Source organism: Amblyomma americanum, chromosome 1 (genome assembly GCF_052857255.1).
Source record: "Amblyomma americanum isolate KBUSLIRL-KWMA chromosome 1, ASM5285725v1, whole genome shotgun sequence".
NCBI lineage: Eukaryota > Metazoa > Arthropoda > Arachnida > Ixodida > Ixodidae > Amblyomma > Amblyomma americanum.
Genome location: NC_135497.1, coordinates 362,571,726 through 362,596,044, shown reverse-complemented (window position 1 = coordinate 362,596,044; position 24,319 = coordinate 362,571,726).

Sequence of the window (24,319 nt, the reverse complement as noted above, 5' to 3'; positions counted from 1 at the left end):
ACGCAGCAAAAGAGTACTACTACAATACGTCACTGCCTAACTTTATCAAAAATGACCCTGAGAAATTTTGGAAGCATATGAAAGAAAAAAAAGAAGCCAAATTCACAAATAATGATTGATGACACCATGATAACTTAGGATGAAGACATAGCACAGCATTTTAATGAGTATTTTCAAAGCGTCTTTTCAGTATCAAATGTTTACGTGAAGAATTTTCTAGAAAGACCGGTATATGATGTGGATTTTATTTCTTATGCGGGAATTGTCAATATGCTACTAAACCTGAAAGCAAAAACTTCTTGTGACCCTGACTAAATTCCAAACATCTTTCTAAAACGAAACCCAGAACTTATTGCCAGATTTCTTGTAAAAATGTTTTCTGCTTCCCTATTGAGGGGACAGCTGCCGGATGACCGGAGGGTGGACCGCGTTGTTCTTATATTCAAAACAGGGGTCGCTTAAAATTACAAAATTATCGCCCTATTTTTTTGACCTCAAAATGCTGCAAGCTCCTGGAGCACATTGTAGCCAACTGTATAAAGGAATTCCTGGCTGCAAACAATGTGCTCATGGAGTTCCAACATGGCTTCAGGAAGGGTTATTCTACTGTAACACAGTTGGTATCAGTGATTCATTGTTTTGCTTTATCTCTTGACAATAATGGCCAAATGGATGTAATATTTTTAGACTTCACTAAAGCGTTCGATAAGGTTCCTCACGAAACATCAATAAATAAGCTTAAAATTATTGGCATACCTGATATTTTTGTAAACTGGACTGTTGCGTACCTGACTAAATGGACTCAATACGTCACAATAGGTGAACATAGCTCGGCCACTCTTCCAGTCACGTCAGGTGTACCGCAAGGTAGTGTCTTGGGTCCCCTGCTCTTCCTACTGTGCATTAACGACATCGTTAATGTCATATCTCCCGGTGTGAAAATTAGGCTTTTTGCCGATGATTGTGTCCTGTATAAAGAAACAACCTGTCCACATGACCAGACTGTCCTTGAAACAGACTTAAACAGGATATTGAATTGGTGCAATGAATAGGGGGTTTCTCAACGCTGAAAAATCAGTATGCTTTCGTGTCCCTCGTAAAAAAAACACTCATTTTTTCTTTTACATTAGGTTCTTATCCCCTACGTGACGCAATCAACAACAAATATTTGGGTGTTACCTTGACATCAACATTGTCGTGGAACACATATATCAATAATATTTGTTCTGCTTTCCGCAAACTGTGGTTTTTGAGGCACAAACTAAAAAACGCCCTTACTAATTTGAAATTACTGTTACTTTTCATTTGTTCGACCAAAGCTCCAGTATGCATGTATTTGATGGGATCCTCACACTAAGGCAAATATCAGTCACCTAGAATGAATACAAAGAAAGGCAGTTAGGTTTATATTTATAAATTCGCACGGCTTCACCCTCTCTCTAAAATTATGGCAGACAATTGTATACCCACTCTTGAATCACGTCGAAAGCAGGACTTGAATTCCTCTCCCTCCTTAACAACAAACTTCAAATGAATAAATCACCTTATTTAACACCTGAATTAACGCGCCTCACAAGACATCTTTATCCTGACTCACTCACACCCTATTATGCTCGAACTGATACGTTTAAATTCTCCTTTTTTCCTCGGACAGTATCGGACTGGAACCATGGTTTGCTGATTGCAGTGTGACTAAAAATTGTATAAATGTGTACTTGTTTGTTCCTGTTTTGTTCATTATTATCTGTATATATACTAATGCTCCTCTGCTTGAACCCAAGGGTCTGCAGTATGTAATAAAAAAAAACACTGGGTGCATTTCAGGAGTAGGTGAATGAATGAATGGGTGGCGATTAGGAGATTATGAAATTTGAGGAGAAAGGGTGATAGTAGCTGGCATAGGACAGCAGAAGAAGCATTTTCGTGCACTAATTTTAATGGCAGATTCACACAAGAAGACAAAATCAACAACTGCAGGAACGGGCTGTGCACCATGCAACTCAATGTCAATCGCCAGTGCAAATAGCACCAGCACCACAGACTGTGCATGAGGAAACGGAGACACATTTTTGCTCTCAACTTTGCGCAGCTGTATGCTGCGCTTTTAAAGCACAAAGCTCTGAAGTATGGCAATAATGGCATTTTTGTTTTACTGTCATGAGGGTCCTCGTGAGGGTGCAAGTCCCATGTTTGTTTTGCACCAAATGTGGTAATCGCGAGGTATCTTTAACTAAAGAGGGGGCATCTAACATCAGCGTCATTTTCTTGCAGCCGTAAAAGTAGTACAGCATACTTTTATCCCACCACTCTCTGTTGCTGCTGATTCAGTTTGAAGTTCACAAAAGAGTGTGGTTCTAGGACGTGGTTTCGATGCTGGGCACAGCGGCTGGTTTTCGCCGGAGGCAAAATGCGAGGCGTGGATATACTGTACAATGTCAGTGCATGTTAAAGAGCCCGAGTGGTTGAAATTATTCCCCAGCACTCCACAAAGGGAAAAAATTCTCAGGGACCACAATCTACTCATAGAAACTATTTCTGTCAGCTTGTTTGATTTCCGAAGTTTTCAATAATGGCAAGGGTTCATGGTTGGTTTTATAGGACTTAACGTTCCAAAGTGGCTCAGGCTATGAGGGACGATGTAGTGGAAGGGTCTGGATAATTTAGACCACCTAAGATTCTTTAACATGCACTGACATTGCACACACAGGCCTCTAACATTTCGTCTCCGTCGAAATGCGACTGCCGCGGCCTGGATCGAACCCAAATATTTCGGCAATAACCACTTAGCCACCACAGCAGCTGCATGGGTTTATGGCCAGTTATGTAAAGGCTAAATAAATAAATAAGCGGAGAGAGCTACACAAAGTGCAAATTAAGATGACCAAGCAAAAGCTGGATTTTATGTGCTAAACCTTCAGGTGCCTTATGGTACAGTTAAATGGCTTTCCATTACTTTGTGCCTACTCAGCTGACGTACATGCTTACACTGCTTGTGACGCAGCCATTTGTGGATTTACCGTATATACTTGTGTACTGAACCAACTTTTTTTTTTCCAGAAGAGTTGACATCAGTTTCTGGGGAGGGTTCACTACGCGGGAAAAAAATTCTGCGGAATTTTTTGGAAGGGTTGATATTTCATTATACCTCCATTCGTCCTTCCGTCATTAACAAACGTTCACTGTCAGACACACGCGGTCACACGTACGCGTTTGTGCCACTGGTGTTTAGCGTCCTTCACTTGACGCGATCCGGCAATTTGGTGGTAGCGGGCGATGCCGGCCATTCGTGTCGAGATAACGCGAACATGCTGAACACCGGTCCCGAATGTCAGGCGCGCGTTTTTTACGCAAGGTTAAAAAACACACAGAACAGTGACAAGTGCGTAATGCGAATGACTATGCCTTAGCTTATAGCACACAACGTCTTGGCGCTCTGCCTAGTTCCCCGTGTGCGCCGCGTTCCCTCCCCCTTCCCCCACCTCTGGCAGCAGCTCTTCTCAAAATTTAAACAAGTGGTGACGTTATCGGCGGCGGGCAGCATTTTGTCGCCCTGTCAAGGTCTGCGCTGCGCTCGCCTCCACCCTCCCCCTTGCTTCCTCCTGGCAGCTGTCCTCAAAAGATAAACTAGTGGCGATGTTATCGGCGGCCGGCAGCATCTTGGTGCGCTGCCAAGGTCTGCGCTACGGACTGCGCGAAAACTGAGGAACCAGCAACAAAATCTAAAGACCGAAAAAAAGTAAATTCTAGCCGACAAAAGTGGGGGGCGGGTTCATTATGCGAGTATATACGGTAATCATAAATGCGATTATGTGCGGACCTGAGGTTCACTATACAATGGCCTATAACCACCGAGCCACGTTTTCTTTAGGCCATTATAAAATCCCAACCTAAACGGCCTAAACAAACATTTCAAGTGAAAACATGATAATTTTCATGTATGTACACGCTACCAAATCACTCGAGAAGCACTAAAAAGTCATGCCCGAAGTTTGGCATCATGTTATTTCTGTCTTTCTTTGAAAAAACAGGGCAAGGCTATGCAACAGTGGTAGTATTAACTTGGACCTAGATTCTTACCGGCCCAGTATAAAGCTGACGTTTGTAAAGTTTAAAAATTCAGTGACTTGCTAGGTTTCTACAAATAACCATGCATCTAAAAAAATGGCAGAGAAACTATTAGCCCACACCAGATATATTGGTAAACTTAACAAAACTGTTTGTGGACAAGGTTTGCAAGGTTTTCTTAGACCATAATGCTCACTAATCTTAAAGGGGCTGTTAAGGAGGCTCCAATAAAGTTGCGGCATGCCTGGGATATTGAAGCACGCCGCTTCACGAATAGTGTCCAGCAAGGATTTTTAAATGCCCTTTGTAGAATCTGAGTTATCTGTAGTTAAAATTTGAATTTCAGCGTCTTCGCGCCATTCCCTCTCCACTCGTCACTTTTTGCACGCTGGAAGGCAGGCGCTCCTTCGCCGACCCCCTCTGGGAGCGGAGCTTCCCGACCCGCCGGAGATAAGCAGCTTATTGGGTGCGGCCACGGTAGCTGCCTGACGTCTGACGCCTCAAACTTTGTCTATGCAGATGCGGGGGACGAAGAAGGGTGCGAGGATGAAAAAGTCGCCGGGAACGACTCGCCAACTTTGACGCGCGATTGTGGGTCGTCTGCTGCGTGTAGAAGAGTATTATTTGGCTCTGGTTTTCATGGCAACAAAGTGCAGGGATTAAGTGAGTTAATGTGCTCTCCTCGGAAGGCGTTTCAGAGCCCCTTTAAAGCAAGACTCTGGTCCCTATTTCAATCCTTCTGATAGAAAGCATGAAAGCACGCTTGCAAGAAAAATAAGTGTAAGCCTGTGCACATCTAGAGACAAATTTCTTAAGTGACTTCAATAGCTATATAAAGTTCTCAACAAAACAGCAATTACTATTAGCGGGTGCGTACTGACAAACAGTCTATGCAAACGGCTGGCAATAGCATATTTCGTTTTTATAATTAAATTTGTTCATGTAAAAGCAGACCAAGAAAAGATTCTGTAAATTATTGCCTTCCTTTTAAATTTTTTGAAATCAAAAAAGGCTTTCAAGACTACAGCCTCTACTAGAAAAGTCAGTGCAAAATCTGCCGTGCAGTTAAAATCATACATAGCCTGGATAGCAACAAAGAAAAAGTACATCGAAACTATGCTAAAACTTGTATGTACAACTGCATCAGTACATATATACTGAGAAGACCAACTGTCACCGAAACCAAGGAAAGCATAGCGGAAAGTTTTTTTATTTCTTGGTGTTATGAATGAGAAATTAGTAGTGTAATTATTTTATAGCTGAAGGACAACTGATAAAAAAGAAGAATAATAAAGGCCAAGACATCCCTAAAGGTACCATATGCTGTCCTTACTACAGTGTCCGACATCAGAGTATATCCCTGACAGGCAAAGGCACACAGTCTTGTAAACACACTGGCTGTCTGCGACTGCATTATCACTCATCTGTCAGGTATGTTGCTCAACAGGTCATGCTCATGGACAGGTGCCCATATATGATGCAATAAATAAAATAACGTTAAAAGGTTACTTTAGAATAGCTGTTGAGACACAATGAAAAGGCAGGTGGGATAATACTAATGAGAAAACCTTTTGTTTATACCTAAAACATGTACAATCTTCGGCCTGCATAAAAAAAGCTATGACATTGTAGCTTCAGAGTGAAGAAATCTTCTATGGTGTTCAAGACGTATTTATTTATACATTCTAAAAATAAAGAACCAATTGCAAGACACACTGCCAGTAGCTGCCCCAATGAAACATTAGTTCTAAGCACGTTCGCTTGTTTTTTTGTAGCGGGAGCTGCCCCGTCCTCAGTTTCATATATCGAGCTCTTGCACATGTGCGGAGGCTGGAAAAATGAGGCATGGCAGTTACGCTTAAGAAAGCACATTACAGTACGATGCACACTCCTCGCATGTATTGTCGTCATTGTGTTCATTGTTGCAGCCGAAACACAACACAAATAGGTATTGTTGAGATGCATATTTCCTGCCAAAGAAAACAAGACAGCAGGCAGGAGTCTGTATGACGCTTCTGTCTTATACGAAATAGCGCGTCGTTTATATCAATTTGAATTTACAAAGCAGTTCTTACAATGGCGCTCCCTTTAAACATCCGAATGATATATTGTTGGCCCTCCTATTATTGTCACATTAAGCAAAGCTTGAATATGGGCTTCTTTGATATGAATTAAGACATGATGTTGGGCGAGTCGTTAGTGAATGCAAAGAAAAAAAAATTAGCGAAGACGACGGGACAAGAAAAGGCGCTAAGATGCATGCAAAAAGCGTAGAACTTCCAAATTGCTTTCTTTTGCGAAAACAGGGCGCTTATAAAGGCTACCAACGTGACAAACAGTGTACATAGGCAAAAAAATTGTGTGCAGTGCGAAGACAGTATCAACAGGGCCACGTGCGATTATGACCGATGGAAAGCCTGGATGTGCCCATTTAAGAATTCGATCTTTCCTTGCTTGAGATAATGAACATGGGCTGTCACAGTTGTCACCGCTTCGGTGAAGTAAGCCGCTACAACCTCTGTTTCGGATTTTGTGTTTGCCTCAGCACAGAATTTAGTCTTCTCCAGATAAGGACAGCATTTTGTGCTGTCACAGCTCTTACAGTGCAGTGGTAGATTACTGCCCGCGCCGAGGGATCGCCTGTGTTGCAGAGCACGCTCATTAAATGAATGGCCAGTTTGTTCTAGTGTGTGTGTATGTGTGTGCGTGCGTGCGTGCGTGCCTGTGCGCGTGCGTGCACGCGTGTGTGTACATGCGCACTTAAGTGTAGTGTGAAAACAAGCCACCAAATTTTTGTGATGCTTGTTGAAATGAGAGTCCCACTGAAGCTATTTTTTTGCATGACATGTATTCAAGGGACCCTGAAATGTTTTCGATGGGCATATTCTAGTGTAGCAGATCTGTAGAGGTGGCCTAGTCGGTATTAGAGTTGAATTTGAAAGCTGTGCGTGCACCCAGTACTTAAAAATAATTTGACGAAATCGCTGCACGCAGTAGCCTGTAACCGATCAGGGCGACGCACCTCCTCACGTGTCCCCTACGTCGCTGATATCAATGCGCAGAAGGGCCATCCTTCAAACTCACCCAGTCTGTCCACTGACGTTATTGAGGTAGGGGACGAGTGGTGAGGTGTGTCGCCCTCTTTGGCTGTGAGATACTGCGAGGAGTAATTTTTTAAAATTATTTATGAATTATAGGGTTCACGAAGAGCTTTTAAATTGATTGAATACCACCAAAGACCACTTCTACAGATCTATTGCACTCGAATATGCCCATACAACTGAGTTGAGGGTCGTTTTCAGCATGCTACTTTATTTTTTTCGTGAAACGTTTAACACTAGTGTCCCTATTCGAAGGGTCAGCAGCAAAACGCACTGCTTGCAATACCAGTAAATAAAAACTTGACATGACCAGTATATAACAACTTGACAAGTGCTGCAGGAACTGCGGTGGGCAATTATGATAAACAACCGTTACAAGACTAGGAGTCTACGTGCTATCACACCTTCTGCGTGAGTTGTGCAAATATAAAACCCACTTTAGCACATGTCTTAAACCATGGCACACATCTAGTGCAATGCTCAATAAGTGTGTAACAGATTTCACATGACTAGAAAATGTTTGGCAGCCGCAAAATGCATGAACATCAATATGACGACATGTGATGAAGTTCCTCTCAATCGTAAACTCTAGCAGTTCCGACAAGAATGACGCACAACTGAATGCATCATGAATATAGTAGCAAGCTGCAGGGCTCACAATGATTATAACAACACATAATGCTCATACATATGCATCATTATCAGCCTCACGACACCCACTACACAGCAAAGGCCTCTCCCATGTCTTTCCAAATAAGCCGGTTCTTTGCCAACGGCGCCCACTCTTTCCTGCAAGCTTAATCTCATCCGCCCACCTACTTCCCGTTGCCCCCAGATATGCTTGCCTTCTCTTGAATCCTTTCCGTTAACCTTGAAGACCAGCGGTTATCTTGCCTTCGAATTACATGTCCTGCCCAAGCCCATTTCTTTCTCTTGATTTCGACAAGGGTGTCATTAACTCGCATTTGTTACCTCACCAACTTTGCCCGCTTCTGGTATCTTAACATTACGTCTATCATTTCTCTTTCCACAGCTCGCTGCGTTGTCTTTCACTTGAGTTGAAGCGTTTTCGTTATCCTCCACGTTTCTGCCCTATAGGTGAGCACTAGCAATACATAGCTGCTGTATACTTTTCTCTTGAGAGATACTGGTAAGCTGCCATTCATTATCTGAGAGAACCTGCCATATGCGTTCCACCCCATTCTTATTCTAGTTATTTCCCTGTCACGATCCGGATCAGTGCTCACTACCTGCCATAAGTAGACCTTTACCACTTCTAGCACCTCGCTACCAACTGTGAACTGTTGCTTCCTTCCGGGCCGGTTGAACATTACATTGGCTTTCTGCATATCAATTTTCACATCCAACATTCTGCTCTGCCTGTCTAATTCAGAGATCATGCTTTCCAGTTCATCTCCCGAGTGATTTAGCAAGGCATAAGCCAATTGAAAATTATTTGGATATTCTGGTTGGTTGGTTTATGGGGGTGTAACGTCCCAAAGCGACTCAGGCTATGAGAGACGCCGTAGTGAAGGACTCCGGAAATTTCAACCACCTGGGGTTCTTTAACGTGCACTTATATCGCACAGTACACGGGCCTTTAGAATTTCGCCTCCATCAAAATTCGGCCACCGCGGCCGGGATCGAACCCTCGTCTTTCGGGCCAGCAGCGGAGCGCCGTAACAACTCAGCCACCGGGGCGGCTATTTTGGGTATTCTGCATTAACTCTTATACCCAACTGTTCCCAATCCAGGCCTCAGAACACCTCCTGTATACAGGTGGTGAATAGCATTGGCAAGATCGTGTCTCCCTGCCTGACTCCCTTATTTATTAGAATTTTATTGCTCACTTTATGGGGCACTATGGCAGCTGTGCAGCTGCTATAGATATCTTCCAGTATATTCACATAAGGCTGTTCTACAGCCCCCCAAGGAAATCCAAACAAGTGCCCAAAGTAAGAAAGAAGAAAAAGAAGAAGTAAGAAATAAGAACAAAATGAGAAAACAGAGAAAAGAGACCAGAACTGAAAAGAACTACAACCACCCCAGCGGAAAAAACAAAGCCATCTCACCCGCAAGTTGGGTTTATTGACAAGGAATCACTTTTTATTCACACAGAAACCCCTGGTAAAAACTGCAAAAAAAGGGTATCGCAAAAGACCACAGCATGGTAGCCAGAAGTCCATTAACACCAACACAAGTTAGAGATGTGAAGGTTACCAGTGTGAGAGATCAAAACCTCCACAGAACACCAGATCGAGAAACGAGAAACCTGTGAAAATAAACAATCACCAAAAACACCAACCTTGCAAAAAGAAAAAAATAATAAAAACCTAAAAACTGTACAAAAGAATTTTACAAAACCCCCAAAAGAAATTGTCGAAAATCAATAATAAAAAATAATAAAAGAATAAATAAAATAAATAAATGAATAATAATAAAAACGCACAATAAGATTAAACCACACTCCCGTCACGCACGCATACATAAAAATTTAAAGAGAGAAAAATAATAATAAAATTAAAAAATAAAACAAGCCACGGGATGCGCTATGTCGGGGGGCGGGCACAACACGCCCACCTCGACCGGCCAGAAAGGCCCCCCGACCAAAGACACATTCCCGCAGCAAAAAAAAAAAAACGATTACGCCCTTCTCATGTACTCTGGCAACGCTGCCGACACAACTGCAACCACGCGCGCCAAAAGCGCACGACACCGCGCACTGTCCAACCATGACCTCCACAAAAGCGCACCGTCCTGACCGCCAGCACCCCGCGGCAAACGGGCCACGATCTCCCGTGTCAGGGGACACGATGACAAAAAGTGTCTTTCGTCGCCCACGGGGTCCCCGCACGGACACGTCCCGGACGACGCCAGACCAAACCTCTAGAAATATGCCGGGAACCGACCGTGGCCCGTCAACAAGGTGGTCAATGCACAGGGCGGCGGGAAGGCCTCCGGAATGTTCCGCACGTCCGGCACCCAGTAGGCTATCCCCGTGCCGCCGGCCTGTTCCTTCCACCACTCAGCCCACCGGCAGCGCATCACCACCCCGAACGCGGAGCGCACCGACGCCTTGGCACGCTTCACGCGCCGAACCCGCGGGGAGCGCAACGAACGAGACGCGACAACGTCCGCCAACTCGTCTCCCAGCACGCCCCGGTGACCCGGGACGTGAAACAGGCAAATGGTCCGCCGCGCCACCACCTCGCGCAACGCCTCCTTAAGAGACGCGATGCGCCCGTCTACAGTCGACAGGGAGGCGAGAGCGGACAGCGGGGACAAAGAATCTGTGTAAAAACACACAGACTCCGCCTCCGACAACCTCGTCGCCCAATCGACCGCATTTGCAAAGGGCACCACCTCCGCCGCATAAGAGTCCGTGGCACCCTCCACTCGGAAACGACCAACCTCCCTCAAACGGCCCGTGGGGCCAAAAACAACGAACGCCGTCACTGCCGCAAACGACAGGAATGAGCCATCGGAGTAAACGTGGAACGCGGGTGACGACGCCCACGCCACCGCATCGTCCACGCCCAACCGAACGTGCCCAAACCGCACCGCCGCATCCGGTTGCACCAGCGAATTGCCGTACGGAGACATCACCTCGGCAGCGCTAAACGCCCGCACACCAAAGGTGACGTCTCCGGCCCGGTAGAACAGATCGAACTCCGGGCAAAGTCGGTCCAGTTCCATGGCCAGGGGCGGCGCATGCAGGAGAACCTGCAGCGCCCTCGTGCTTGCGGTACAGTACGCCCCCGCCAACGCCATAAGCGGCGACCGCTGCACCGAAAGCACGCGCGCCTGAAGCCCCGAATGCGGCCTGGCCGACCACCACGCTGACGCTCCGTAAGCGGGAGTAGGGAGAACGACCTGGCGATATATTTGCCGCAAGCGCGGCGGTGCCAGCGCCCCCCCCCTCCCCCCCCCCCCCCAAGGCGAAGGAACACCGGCAACCGCGCGGACAGCTGCCCGGCCCACTCCTTCAGACGGTCGCCTTGGGTCAGGGAGGAGAGAGTGCGGTCGAAGACGACACACAACACCCGGACGGAGGGCCTGAAAGACAAGCCTCTACCGTCCAGGCGGATGGTGGGATGGCTGCGGCGCATCCCCCCACGAGGAGGGGAAAACAGCACGCAGACCGTCTTCTCCCGACAGATGGTTACTCTAGCCCCCTTCGCCCCCGATGCCACCCTGCCGAGTGCATCCTCCGCACGCGTCTGCATGTCCTTACTGCCGTCCGCAGGCACAAGGATGACGACGTCATCCGCATACGCCTGGATGGAGACGCCCTCCGGCATCGGCAACGCGAGCAAGCCACTCACGACGATGTTCCATAGCAGCAGCGACAGCGGGGAACCCTGCAGACTGCCCAAGGTGGGGCGCTCCACCGCGTCTCCCGCTCTAGAGCGGTACACCACCTGCCGGTCCTGCAAAAAGGACCTGAGGAGGGCGCAGAGATTCTGCGGGTATCCACATCGGCCGAGCGTGGCCAAAACCAGAGGGTGCCACACACTGTCAAACGCGCCTTGAAAATCTATGGAAATCATCAGTGAGTAGCGGCCGGCCTCCCGAATCTCTCGCAATTTGGACACGAGGGCATAGAGCGCCTGAACGGCGCCCCGCCCCCGAGTAAATCCGAATTGGGCCGTGTGGTGAAAGCCACCGGCCGCCATAAAATGATAGATGCGGCCATACAAGAGGCGCTCTAAAACATTCCCGAGCGCGGAGTTGATCACAATAGGCCGGTAGGAAGTAGTCAGTTCCGGACTCCTACCTTGCTTCGGCAGAAAGACCATGCGACCGCGACGCCACGCCGTGGGAAAATGCCCCAACCGCAGCGCCGCGTTAAACACGAGCTGGATAAATCGCGGGCGGTCCTCCCACAACGCACGCACCACCCGAGGCATGAGACCGTCCAGTCCCACCGCAGTCCCGGCACGCACACGCGAAACCGCCAATGCAATCTCGTCGCGTGCGAAAGGCCGATCGTCTGGCCCGCCGAGATGCAAAGCGGCCGCCTCCTCCCGCAGTACAACGTGGGAGGGCGCGTCCTCCTCCCTCCCATTGCACGCCACCTGACTGTTGAAGAGGAGCTCCGCCGACTCCAAAAGCGAAGCCGTGAGAGCCCCGTTCGGGCGACGAACAGGAGGAAGGAAGACCGGCCCACGCAACCGACCAAACGCCTGCTTGAACAGATGGCCAAAAACGTTAGAGCGCAGAGCCTCCCTCGCCAACTCTCTCGCCGCACCGTCCCGCGCGCCCGCCACGCGCTCCCGAAAAGCCCTCAGGGACTGGTAGTACAACGCGCCTAAATTCCTCCTGAGGAGGAAGTCCCGGCACCGCTGAAATCGTCTCCGCATCGCCCACACTCGGGCACGCTCGAGGGCGAGATCTTGAGTTCACCAGGACGCACCGCCCACGGCTGCGAGCCCCGATGAACGCCCCCGGCGCACCGACGAGTGCCGCCGCCGCTCCCTGTCGAAGCACTCCTGGAAGCGTCGGAGCACCGTCTCCAGCGCCTCCGCCGACCGAATGCTCGCACCGGCGAGACGATCCAGGAGCCCCGAATGCCTCAGCGCAGCCAGGACACGCGTGGTGCCCCGATACTTCAGTCGTCTTTCCCTCGGTGCCGTGCCCGCACCAAAGTGCACTTCAACGTGCCGGTGCTCCGACAGACTGACCGTCTCCGAAACCCTCCATCGCAACCCCATCAATACCAAAGACGGGGTCGCAAGGGTGACGTCGATCTAGCTGTCAACATAGGCGGTGGAATAAGTGGGAGGAGACGCCGGATCGTTGAGCACGAGAAGCCCCGATCCCACGGCAAATTGAAGGAGCTCGCCCCCCGAGCTTCACAGGGATCAGGTCCCCACGTAACGTGCTTGGCGTTAAAATCTCCCCCGAGGACCACGGGCACAGCACCGGCAAGGGAAAGACAGGCCCGTAAAACGTCGAAAACCGGCGCCATCGACTGGTGCGGCGCAGCATACGCGGAGACTAACACAAATGTACCATATCCTCCTGTACAAGAAACCGCCACGACACAGGGAGTTACCAGAACAAGGAACGCGTCCCACATGACCTTACGAACTAAAATGGCCGCCCTCGGCCCACTCTCAGCCGCAATGTAGGCCACTCCGGAGGCAGACCTGGAATTCCTCCTCCCCGAACGTACGGGTCTATAATCAGTGCAAAGTCAAAATCCCCTCTCCCAAGTGGTCCACAAGAACCCCCGTCGCCTTTTTGCAATGATCTAAATTCACCTCGGTGGACGCCGGGTCCAGGTCCAAGAACTGATTTTGGGCATTCAGAACCCGAACCAAATCATCCGGCGCAACGTCCGGGTCTACTCCAATCAACTTCACGTGTGGCCGCCTCCTTTCCGCTAACCTCACGGTCATCGCCGCGCTCGCGGGCGCACTTCCCCTGACAGCCTCCATGAGTCTGTCCAACGACCGGCGGTCCTCCGCCAACACGGTGACTCCCAACCTCGTGTGGCGAAGGACGACCGGCCCGATACCCGCTGCTTCCGGATCAATGTTCGGTTTCAGCACCGCCGCCACGTCGCGGGCGGGCGTCCGAGAGGGCGCCGCAGGTGTTAAAAATGCGACGTGCGCGTGCAGCACCCGGCTTACCGGCACGTCGCCAGAAGCTCCCAGAACCGGCGGCGGCACAGAGGCTCTCGCCGTCCCGCCTCCCACAGGCAGCGCCGTCCCGGACCTCAACACCTCCGCAAACGTCCTGCGCGCAGGCTCCACGAGGCCGGGACGCAAGCGGTCCTCGGCGAGGGCGAGCCGCTCCTTCAATACCACGGCCTCCCGGCACGCGGCCTCTGCCTCCCGCCTGGCCGCCACGAGTTCAGCCTGGGAGGCCTCCCATATGTCTCGAAGCACCTCCGCACGGGCACGGGCGTCCAAGATCAGGGCGCGGAAGTCAACCGCCTGCCGCAAAACGCCCGCCACTTGCGTAGCGAGCGCCGTGCGCAAAGGCAACGACAACTTGTTGCCCTTGTCGTTTAATTCTGCTAAAATCTTCTCCTGCGCCGCCACAGCGGCGTCCAGCGACGGCACCGGTTCGAAGGCCAGGCGCATCCCCGGCGCCGACCGGACAAGCCCAGCCGCCACCTCCGACGGCGACTCCACATCGGCCGGCGACTGCAAAAACTGCGCCAGCTCGTCCGACCGCTCGCGGCCGGAGAGCGACCCCTGCACGTCCGAGGGACCCGGCACCCCCGAGGTCCCACCGGCAACTACACCGCCCGAGGGCAGCCTGGACCGCTCATATAACTCCGAGCTGGTCGCGGTCCGAGGCGCAACCACAGACGGCTGCGCGGTCGAAACCGGAACAGTGACTCCGGCGAGGAAGTCGTCTCCGGCCTCCGAGAACGACGGCGAGGCGGTCGAGGCACATGCCAAAACATCCGGGTCCGACGCCGCGCCCGGCGACAACCGACGAAGTGCCACCCCGGGCACAGCCGCCTCCGCCGATGACTCCGAAGAAGAAGCGCCCGCAGCGCTCATGGCGCCAGCAGCAACCGGGTCCGCCCTCCAAACACCTCCGGCACGTGCGCCTCGAAAGACCCCAAAAGGGGGCCCCGAGGAAACGGCGCCGCTCAATCGGCCGAAAAAACCGGCTCCATCTTCCTCATCCTGTTCGTCTCTCTCGGGCCGCAGCGAAAAGCGGCCACGCTCAAGGCAAGGCCCGCCAATGGCGCGCCGCCAGAAAACCGCGCTAAATCGGTCAACAAGACCTCGGGCAGCCGGTCCAGAAGCCCACCTGTGTCCGCCATGACCAGGACCAGAACCCCGGAACGGGTCAGGCAACAGGAACGGCAGCGGCTCCCGCACCGAGGCAAAACTGCAAAAAACGGCAAAAAACCACCAAAAGCGGCCAAGAGCCCACCGGCGGCAGACCGGGGACCGCCGGTAAATCGCCAGAACCGGACAGAGCAGGACAGGGCAGGCAGACAAGGCAAGAACAGCGGCGCCTCACGCGCCCAGGCGCTCAAGCCAGGGACCCAGGCAAGAGCTCGGAAAAATACGTCCGCTCAGTCTGGTAGCGGCTGCCAGACTGACTGCATGATTGCTGAGGTTTCCACTGAGTCAAATGCCTTCTCGTAATCAATGAAGGCTGGTTATATTCTCGTAATCAGTCAGGGGCTGGTTATATTCTGCACATTTCTCTATCACCTGATTGATAGTGTGAATATGGTCTATTGTTGAGTATCCTTTACGAAAGCCTGCTGGGTTGATTGAAATCTAAGGTTGCCCTGATTCTCTTTGCGATTGCCTTAAAAATTCCCTGTAGGGTACGGACAGAAAGTTGATCGGTCTGTAATTTTTCCAGCTCTCGGAGTCTCCTTTCTTATGAATTAAGATAATATTAGCATTATTCCAAGCTTCTGGTTTGGTCGAGGTCGTAAGGCATTGCATATACATGGTGGCTAGTTTTTCTAGCACACTCTCCCCTCCGCTGTTCAACAGAGCTGTTGTTACCTGATCCCCACCAGCTGCTTTTCTCCTTTGCATTGCTCCTAAAGCTTTATTTACTCCCTCTCTCGTTACTGACAGGATGACGCAATGTTGTGCGCTACTGTGTTTCTCATTAACGTTCTGATTACTGTATTTTTATCCACACTGCTAACGGCATTGCCCTCCTTGTCTCTTAATGCATACATCTGGTTTTTACCTATGCCTAGTTTTCTTTTCACTGCTTTCAGGCTACATGCGTACTTTAGAGCATGCTCGACTATATCCATATTAAACTTCCTTATGCTGGCTACTTTGCGCTTATTTATTAACTTTGATAGCTCGGCCAGTTTTATTCCATCCATAAAGTTAGACGCTTTCATGCTTTTCCATTTCTTAATCAGATTTTTTGTCTCCAGGGATAGCTTGCCGGTTTCCAGTCGAAACATCCTGCCACGTACTTCCACTGCGCACTCCACTAATAAAAGCTGTGGGACTGCCGTTCATTGTTTGAATAGTGACGTCTTTGTACATACACTGAGAAGTGTAAATATCACAGATACACCAAGGAGACAGCATGTGATTAGAGGTTATTACTCATGAGCAAAATGGGCCACCAGTTTTGAGAACACTGTCATATGTATACCACGTCACATTGCACGCAAAGGACACTACATGATAAGCCCCGTCGTGGCACCTCAGTGGTTGGAGCGCTCGGCTACTGATCTGGAGCAGGTTAACTGCCAGCCATGGTGGTCGCATTTCGATGGACAAACGGTGTCCGTGTGTTCTGCAATGTCTACATACGTTAAAAAACTCTGTGGTGTAAATTAACCCGTAGCCCTCTACTTCAGTGCCCCTCCTAGCACGTGTGTCACTTCGGGTCGCTAAAGCACATAATTAACAGCTTCACATGCGAAGGAAGGAAAATTATTGAACATATGAATAAATCAAACACTGACTAGCTATTGCATACCTTCTGTGTCTTGCAGAAGGTAAAAAGGTAACGTCAGAAAAACGAAAACAATGTAAATAGCACATATCACACACATTGTGCGTTTTGCTGAAGGTAGAAAGGTAACATTTGAAAAACGGAGACAAAGTCAATAGTACATATATCACGCACCCTGCGCGTCTTGTAGAAGGTGACAAGTTTACGTCAGAAAAAAATGGCAGAGACACTTCAGACTGCTTATGTGTACGGGCTTATGTGTATAAGTACGGGCAATCGAGCGGGCCAATGAGGTCGCCGCCAGCCATGGGCTAGCGGCCATCTAGTATGCGTCTTCTGCAACCTGATCTCGACGAAATAGATGTTTTACTATCCAATTAACGTGCACTGACATCGCACAGCACACGGGCGCCTTTGCGTTTCGCCTATATCGAAACGCGGCCGCCACGGTCGGATTCGAAACCGGGAACTCTCCGGATCAGTAGCCGAGCGCCTGTCTATCCACTGAGCCACCACGGTAAGCTTATAACTTTTGGGTGCGTTTTTTTTGGTTTGAAATAAAGCGTAATACATTATTATACATGGATTATCACCTGTTATTCTCCTACGACCACTAAACACATTAAAATAAATTTCCACATACCGTACTCATGAGCATATTACGGGTCATCCTGTAGCTAGGATACCTGTTCTGTTATGTCTTTCTGTGACACAAAACTCAGGCAGAGGCCCTGGCTGAGGACCTAATGGACGTTGATAAAAAAATGCCAAGCTTATAATGAGAGAAGAGGACAATTAAAGGAGTGCAGATACCTAACTTTGGTGGCATGTTTTCTTCTCTGGAAAGATGCGGAAGACACTACTCCGTATGAATCACCATGTGAGCTTCGCCTAAGGCCGGTAAATAATTGAGAACTGAATTTTTTTTTGTTTTGCTGTTTCGGTTTCAACAGCCGAGCGATGGCTGTGACGTCAAAGAGTGCTTGTGTCACGTGAGGCATGAAACTTTCAAAGGTATCAAAGGTGCAAGACCCGACTTCCGCAATGTTTCCCTAGAGTGCACTCTCTGCAGAGATTCGCACGCCACCCTGGACCACATCCTCTTCGGCTGCCCTGCTGATCCTCCCCCGCAGGCAGAGCCCGCCACCGGAACATGGGAGGAATGGGAGGCCCTTCTTGCATCGCAGGACTCGGACACAGGGACTCCGGAACATTTTTTCGAGCGGGGGGGGGGGGGAGACCTCGAGCTTATTTTATTATCTAATTATTTAGTGCTCATTTACATAATATATTTTATATTATTATTATTATTTTTTTCAATGTTCAAAGGTTGATGCAAACTGTCACGTTGTGGTGACGACACTCCAGCAGTCAGGAAGACAACGAAAAGGCTTCCAAAAGAAACTGTTTAAGCGGCTGACTCCCGCCCACTAAACACTGAATAACACATGCGGCGGCAATATTCACAAGCAATCTAGTCGGTCATAGAACGGAATGCATGCAGTTCTTGGACGCGCTCAATTTAAAGCTGGCAAGGAACCTTCGAGATTAAGAACCAACAGCAACTACCACAATCTGGAAAAATGTTGAAGTATTTGCACGTGGCCACGATCAATGGAGATAAGTCCTGTTGCATCTGGCATTAGAAAAGAAAAGGATAAAGCCGTGTTCCGGCAGTTTTGAATGCGAACGATCAAACGGTCAAACGGTGGAAATATTCACAGCGATCTAAAACGAACTGAAATGGGCAGCATTATAGATGTGCGCACGAGGAGTGATCAATTGGTTAAAATGTTTGTGCATAGTTCGTTTAAATACTGGTAGGCATGATCATGTACACAGGTAAGACAGTCGACTTCTGTAGGGACATGACTGGTTTAGGTTATTCATATACGAAATGCTTTACAAATGGCTACGAAGCCAAGTAGCTCGATCAGCTCCACTGTGCTTTGCATTAAAGTCCTAGAACTGAAGTGTTTCAATTGACAGAAATATGATCCAAGTGCAAGCAATTAGAGACTGGGTCGGGGGCGGGGCAGCCCCCCTGGAAAAATGTTGGGGGGAGAGGCGCCCCCCCCTTCTTGTTCCGCGGTCCCTACCCGGACACCCAACTTCTCTGTGTGAACCGGGGTGTCAGTGCCATGGCCAAACACAAAATTAAGCTGAGGGCTGCGCAACGAGCCGTGGTCCGAAAAATTATAGGGGTAACATTAGGAGACATGGAGAGAGTGCCTGGACACATGCGCGTAATGTGAGGGCGGTGCGGTGGCCCTGAGACCTTAAAGTGTCCAAACTCGCTTGCTAATGAAGTTGGTGGTTGAGCTAAGCATGCATTGTTCGGATTACCGGACACTACACAGCGGCAGGGGAGGAGGAAGGAAGTTTTCTTAGCCAGCTGCGCGTGACGCTCATCGATGCTCCACTTACAACAGTGTCACAACGCGTCGTAACGAAGATATTGCAAATTTGTTTGGCTCTTGTTGGTAGGGGTGATAGAGAGTGATCTGGACCTACAGGTGGGGGGGGGGGTGGACAAGAATCACATGTCGGACGTGTGCCGGTGGGGTGTTAGGGAAGTCGGTTTTGGGGCGACGGAAAGGTGACTGTTAGGGTCTGTATAGCTGCCGATACAGGACTGCTCGCTCTTTGCGTGGTAATATAGAAGGTGCATGCTGCGGTCCTGTTATCGCCCGGGTAAGTTCTCAGCGCATGAGAAATTTCCGACAGACATGCCTCAGGGGAGAGCTATTACTGACTTGATGGTGTCTGCTAAACTGCTGAAGCTGGAGGGTTTTCGAGATGTAAAATCCACCAGTATTTCGTCTTATGCCTCTCATAGGATCGATCTGAGCGCATGCGTTGCCGATTTCCAATAATGCTGAGTTCATTTGATTTCGCTGATCTTTGCCTTAAATACCTATACTTTTTGCCGCGCGCAGTAAATTAGAGAGAGTAAAGTGAAAAGATTGGGCTTAAAGGAAATTTTCAATTTTTTATTTTGTATACCATGGACCACACAGAAAAGTAAGCATCTTATTAAGGTTATTTAGAAACCCGTCTGCGTTCAGAATTTTTTTTAGTCCTGAACCGGTCTAAACCCTTCGTAACCGGTTTGAACTGGATTGGAATGTCGCTCAGGAGCGGAACTAGGAACTGAAGATGAAAAAATTTCTGCACGACACCTTGAACTCAGGGAGCGCTTTTGCGGACAGTGTTCCGAGCGTATGATCCCTGTGTCAAGCCAAGGTTTTGGTTCAGTTGATCACATGTGCGCGGCGCCTAGCCTGCCAGCTGCTTGGAGCGTCCGAGAGGCGTTTTGAAGCATTTGGTACGTGGTAGGCTCAGCAAATTGCAAAGAAGGTCGCACTAGGTGCGAGGCAGGGTCTGCATGCATAAAATGGTCAGCAGATCGCGTGTGAGCACGCGGCCCACGCGAAGGTCTCGCGAGGCCGGTGTACGTGGCCGCGTGTTCCCATTCCCACCCACCCACCCACCTATATAGCTTGGTGGTCATTCTATCCCCTTCCTCCTCTCTGCATTTCTTCCCTGCTTATCAGTTTGGCTGGCCCGTCTCTATGCCTCACTGGTAGCACTGATTGTGCTCCCCGCACCTGCCATGTTTCGATGCACACATCGGCTTCGCAGAAACATAAAAGCCAGAGAGAGTGCAATAGGAAAAAGGCAACTTTTGCGTTCGCTACCAGCGAGCGTTTTATTAGACGCACAAATATAAAAGCTTCGCCATCAACATAATATACGCACGCGTACAAGGTTCGGCCGCGAGCATAGTAGGACATGCCGGTGTGGCACGCGTTAAACGTGTTCCCCATGCACGTCATCCCCTCTCCCACGACTCGGTTCTGTTCTGGTTCAAGATGCGACGGAGGTAGGCGCTGCACTCGTTGAGGGCCCACTACACTGAATCTGGGTGCTCCCCCAAGCTGGACACGGCGAAGGCGGCTCACCGGAGGCGGTCAACGCGGTGGTGGCAGAGTCTCCGCACTTGATCTTGCGGGCTGCGGCTGGTCACGAACAACACCCCGACCACGGGATCTGACCGGTGCGTCGCATCGTGGCGGTCTTTCTCCGTGAAGTCGGCGTACAGCGGGCGAAGTACAAGAGGGTCAGATTCTCTGGTCAGTTCGGAAGGCAGCGTCGAGAGTTACATCACTCCTCGGGATGTGATGAGGCGGAGGGTTGAAACGGCCTGCGTGTGAGCACACCGCACAGCGCAGCTCCAGGGCAAGAAGTGCGGAAGCTCTACGCGGTGGACAGCGTCGACGCTCGGTGATGTGTCACCGGGAACGTTCTGACGCGGCGCCAGCACCACGGGGTCGTTGTCCGAGGAGACTGTTCTGCCCGCCGTCTGGACATCTTGGGTATCCATGATCGTTGTGGCGGTGAGCGAGGGAGATCACGTCCGGGAACCACGCTGCTAGGATCGAGACTCTGGTGTTACAGAGAGCAGTCTGTGTAACTCGGTAGGTAGAATGGACGCGTCTGAACACGTCGACAGCTGTGTTCGAACTCTTTCTCCACGAGGACGGCCATCTTGTGGAGCAGGCGCGATTTTGTGACGATGATGATGATGGCCTCAGTCTTAATGGCACGTACCTACCCAGATTAAGAAGTAGAAGTTCGCAGGCATAGGTTGGGCGCAGATGGCAAAGGACCAGGTTAATTAGAGAGACATGGGAGAGGCCTTTGCCCTTTGGCCTGCAGTAGGTGTAGTCAGGCTGGTGATGACGATGACCCACGGCGGGGAGCAGACAACGATGTAGACACCGCCGTAACTGCGACGCTTTCGTCGACTGTACCCTTGTTTTCAAACGTGTGTGAAATTACAGGCATTTTTCTGGAAATTTTCTGTTGTCATGAAGAGAATATCTGTTATGCGCCCTTGACAGGAACACGTTAATAAAAACACTATTTTTTGCGTGTCGCCTCCATCGAAACGCTGCCGCTGCGGTCGGGATCGAACACGGGAACTCCGGCTACTGATCTGGAGTTCCCGGGATCGAACCCGACCGCTGCGGCAGCGTTTAGATGGAGGCGAGACGCAAAGGCACCCGTGTGCTCTGCGATGGGAGGGTGCGCTATAGATTGGTCGAACTTATTCCGGAGCCCTCCGCTACGGTACCTCTTTCTTTCATTCCCTCCTTTATCCCTTCCCTTGCGGCGAGTTCACGCGTTAGCCGAGATGTGAGACAGATACTGCGCCATATATAAATCCCAATCAAACAGTGTGTATTCACTGAATCTCTGAAGTATGTCCTTCATTGGATAACCGTATATTCGTGAGAGATCCGCGGTGTCTGACGGGCCTCGCACGGACCTCCGACGGAGGTACAGATATAACTATGGAGACAGCCGACAGATATTCATACCACCCTATCGTAAATCTCATATGGATGCATATGTGTCTCGTATGAATTTATATATGTCTATTGTGCGGTCATATGAGATGATATGTGTCCAATATGTGTTTCGTAAGGGCTGATTCGTGTCCCTAGTATCCATCGTATGTGCGTATATGCGTGCTTCGTATCCCTCGTATGGGCTGATATGTGTCCTTGTCCTTCGTATGCTTCGTATGGGCATGTTGTGTTCTTCGTATCCCTCGTATGGGCTGATATGTGTCCTTCGTATGCCTCGTATTGGCATATGTGTCCCTCGTATGCCTCTATGGGCAGACACTTGTCTATCGTATCAGTTGTTTGAGCCGAAATATGGATTTGGTATCACCCGAATGGGCCGATGTGTCTTTCGTATCACTCATTTGAGCCAATATGCAGCTCGTATCACTCATATCGGTGAACTGTGTCTCTCAGTCAGGTGATATTGTCACGGACTCGAAGACGACAAAGTTGGCAGTGGCGCGGCATGGAGCGCTCGCGCTAGGCCCACCGCCATTAAATCATTCCATCGCCATCTGTTATGTAGTACTGTCTTCACCTGCTTGCCGTCACGTAACATTTGGCGTGATGTGCGGAGTTCATCCCCATCCTGGTCCTGGAGCTTCGGCGTCCTGAGTGTGCCGTGGTCGTCGGTCGTGTGTTCCTGCCCGCACCGCCCGGTTGTGCCCCAGCCCGCCAGACCAGAACCGACCATGTCGTTCACCCCAGCCCCGTCCCCTGCCCCGACCAGAAGACACGACAACTTGACGACGCCGCCGCTACTCGAACCTATTATCCCACCGACCCTAGAAGCCGCCAACATATTCGAACACAGCCCCTTCCCATGCCGTTCGGTGTGTTCATGGGCCTCGGCCGTCGGCTCAAGGTGACCTAGCTAGCTACGGCCCGGAAGCTTCCTGGACCAGCGCTCATCTGATCATCATCTGTTCATCTCTTTCATCGTGGCGGCAAACCCTGCATCTTCTTCTCTTCTGTGTTCATCCGTCCTGTCACGCTCATCGTCACGCCCTGCGTTTCGTCTTCACTGCCGGTCTTTCAGTTCGCACGAACGGGACGATCGCTCGGCAGCGCGGAGTAGTGTCACGGACTCGAAGACGACAAAGTGGGCAGTGGCGCGGCACGGAACTCTCGTGCTAGGCCCACCGCCATTAAATCATTCCATCGCCATCTTTTATGTAGTACTCGTCACCATGCTTGCCGTCACGTAACAATATGTGTGTCTTTTATAAGGCTCGTAGGAAATTAAATGGATAACAATTCATCTTGTCTTTCACGCGGTGCACTTCAGCTCATAATTAAACAACACAGGTGATCAAATTAGATCCCTCTAACGTGGTGGGATGTTAAATCCCAAGTATAGTACCATTTTACGCTGTATCAGCTTAGCACATTAATGGACAATCATATGGCATTCCAATACTGTCCTGTTTCAAAGCTACATCTCCGCTGAAGCGCACACATTCGAAAAAAGTTTAGAACACCCTCAGGAAAAGTAAAATTATGCCAAGGACAACATCTAAAACATAATAGATAATGAGGCCACAAAACATTCGTCCATGGAATAAATGACTCAAGTAGCTTCCAATAATAAGGAAGTGACTATACAGATGCAAAAATTTCCCATACATATATCCCAAGCTTGAGAGGTGTGTTGAATAATTTGCCTCCTTGTCTATAACATGCTAATTACTGAAAGTGAAAGATATTTTTATAAACAAAGCTTCAGATGTCTTTTTCAGAGGTGTAATTCATTTTTTGACATCGCCCACCACTTACACTGATGCCCTTGCGTCATCGATGCACTATTGTTGTTTACATGCCCTCAGAGAAGAATGAGGTTGATGGCCCCAACTGGACACTAAAAGTCTTCAAATGTTTCTTCAGCTACGGAATAGCCAGTAGCTACAAGGCACTAGGTCAGAACTATTAGTGGGTGATGCAGAACATCCCGAAACTGCAGCTTAGTCAACACGGCGGCATTGCCACCTAACTTGTTGTCATGCCAAGCATTGTCACGTTAAATGATGGATTTTTGTAGGACAAACTTTAAGAAAAAGTGCACGGTCCTTCAGCATCCTCAAGTTCAAGAATGCCCGCAATAACCGTCTGCTTAATTTGACAATCATCACAAATAAATTCATCCACATGTGCCATGAGCTCAGATGCGAGATGCAGACAGTGGGCATCCACTGCACTCCTCGTCTTTCACACTCAACACAGCTGGATCTTGCATGTACATACAGTTTGTACCCACCTTCTGACTGGAAACATAACATACCCATTACCATAAATTGGACTCATTCGATGGTGGAT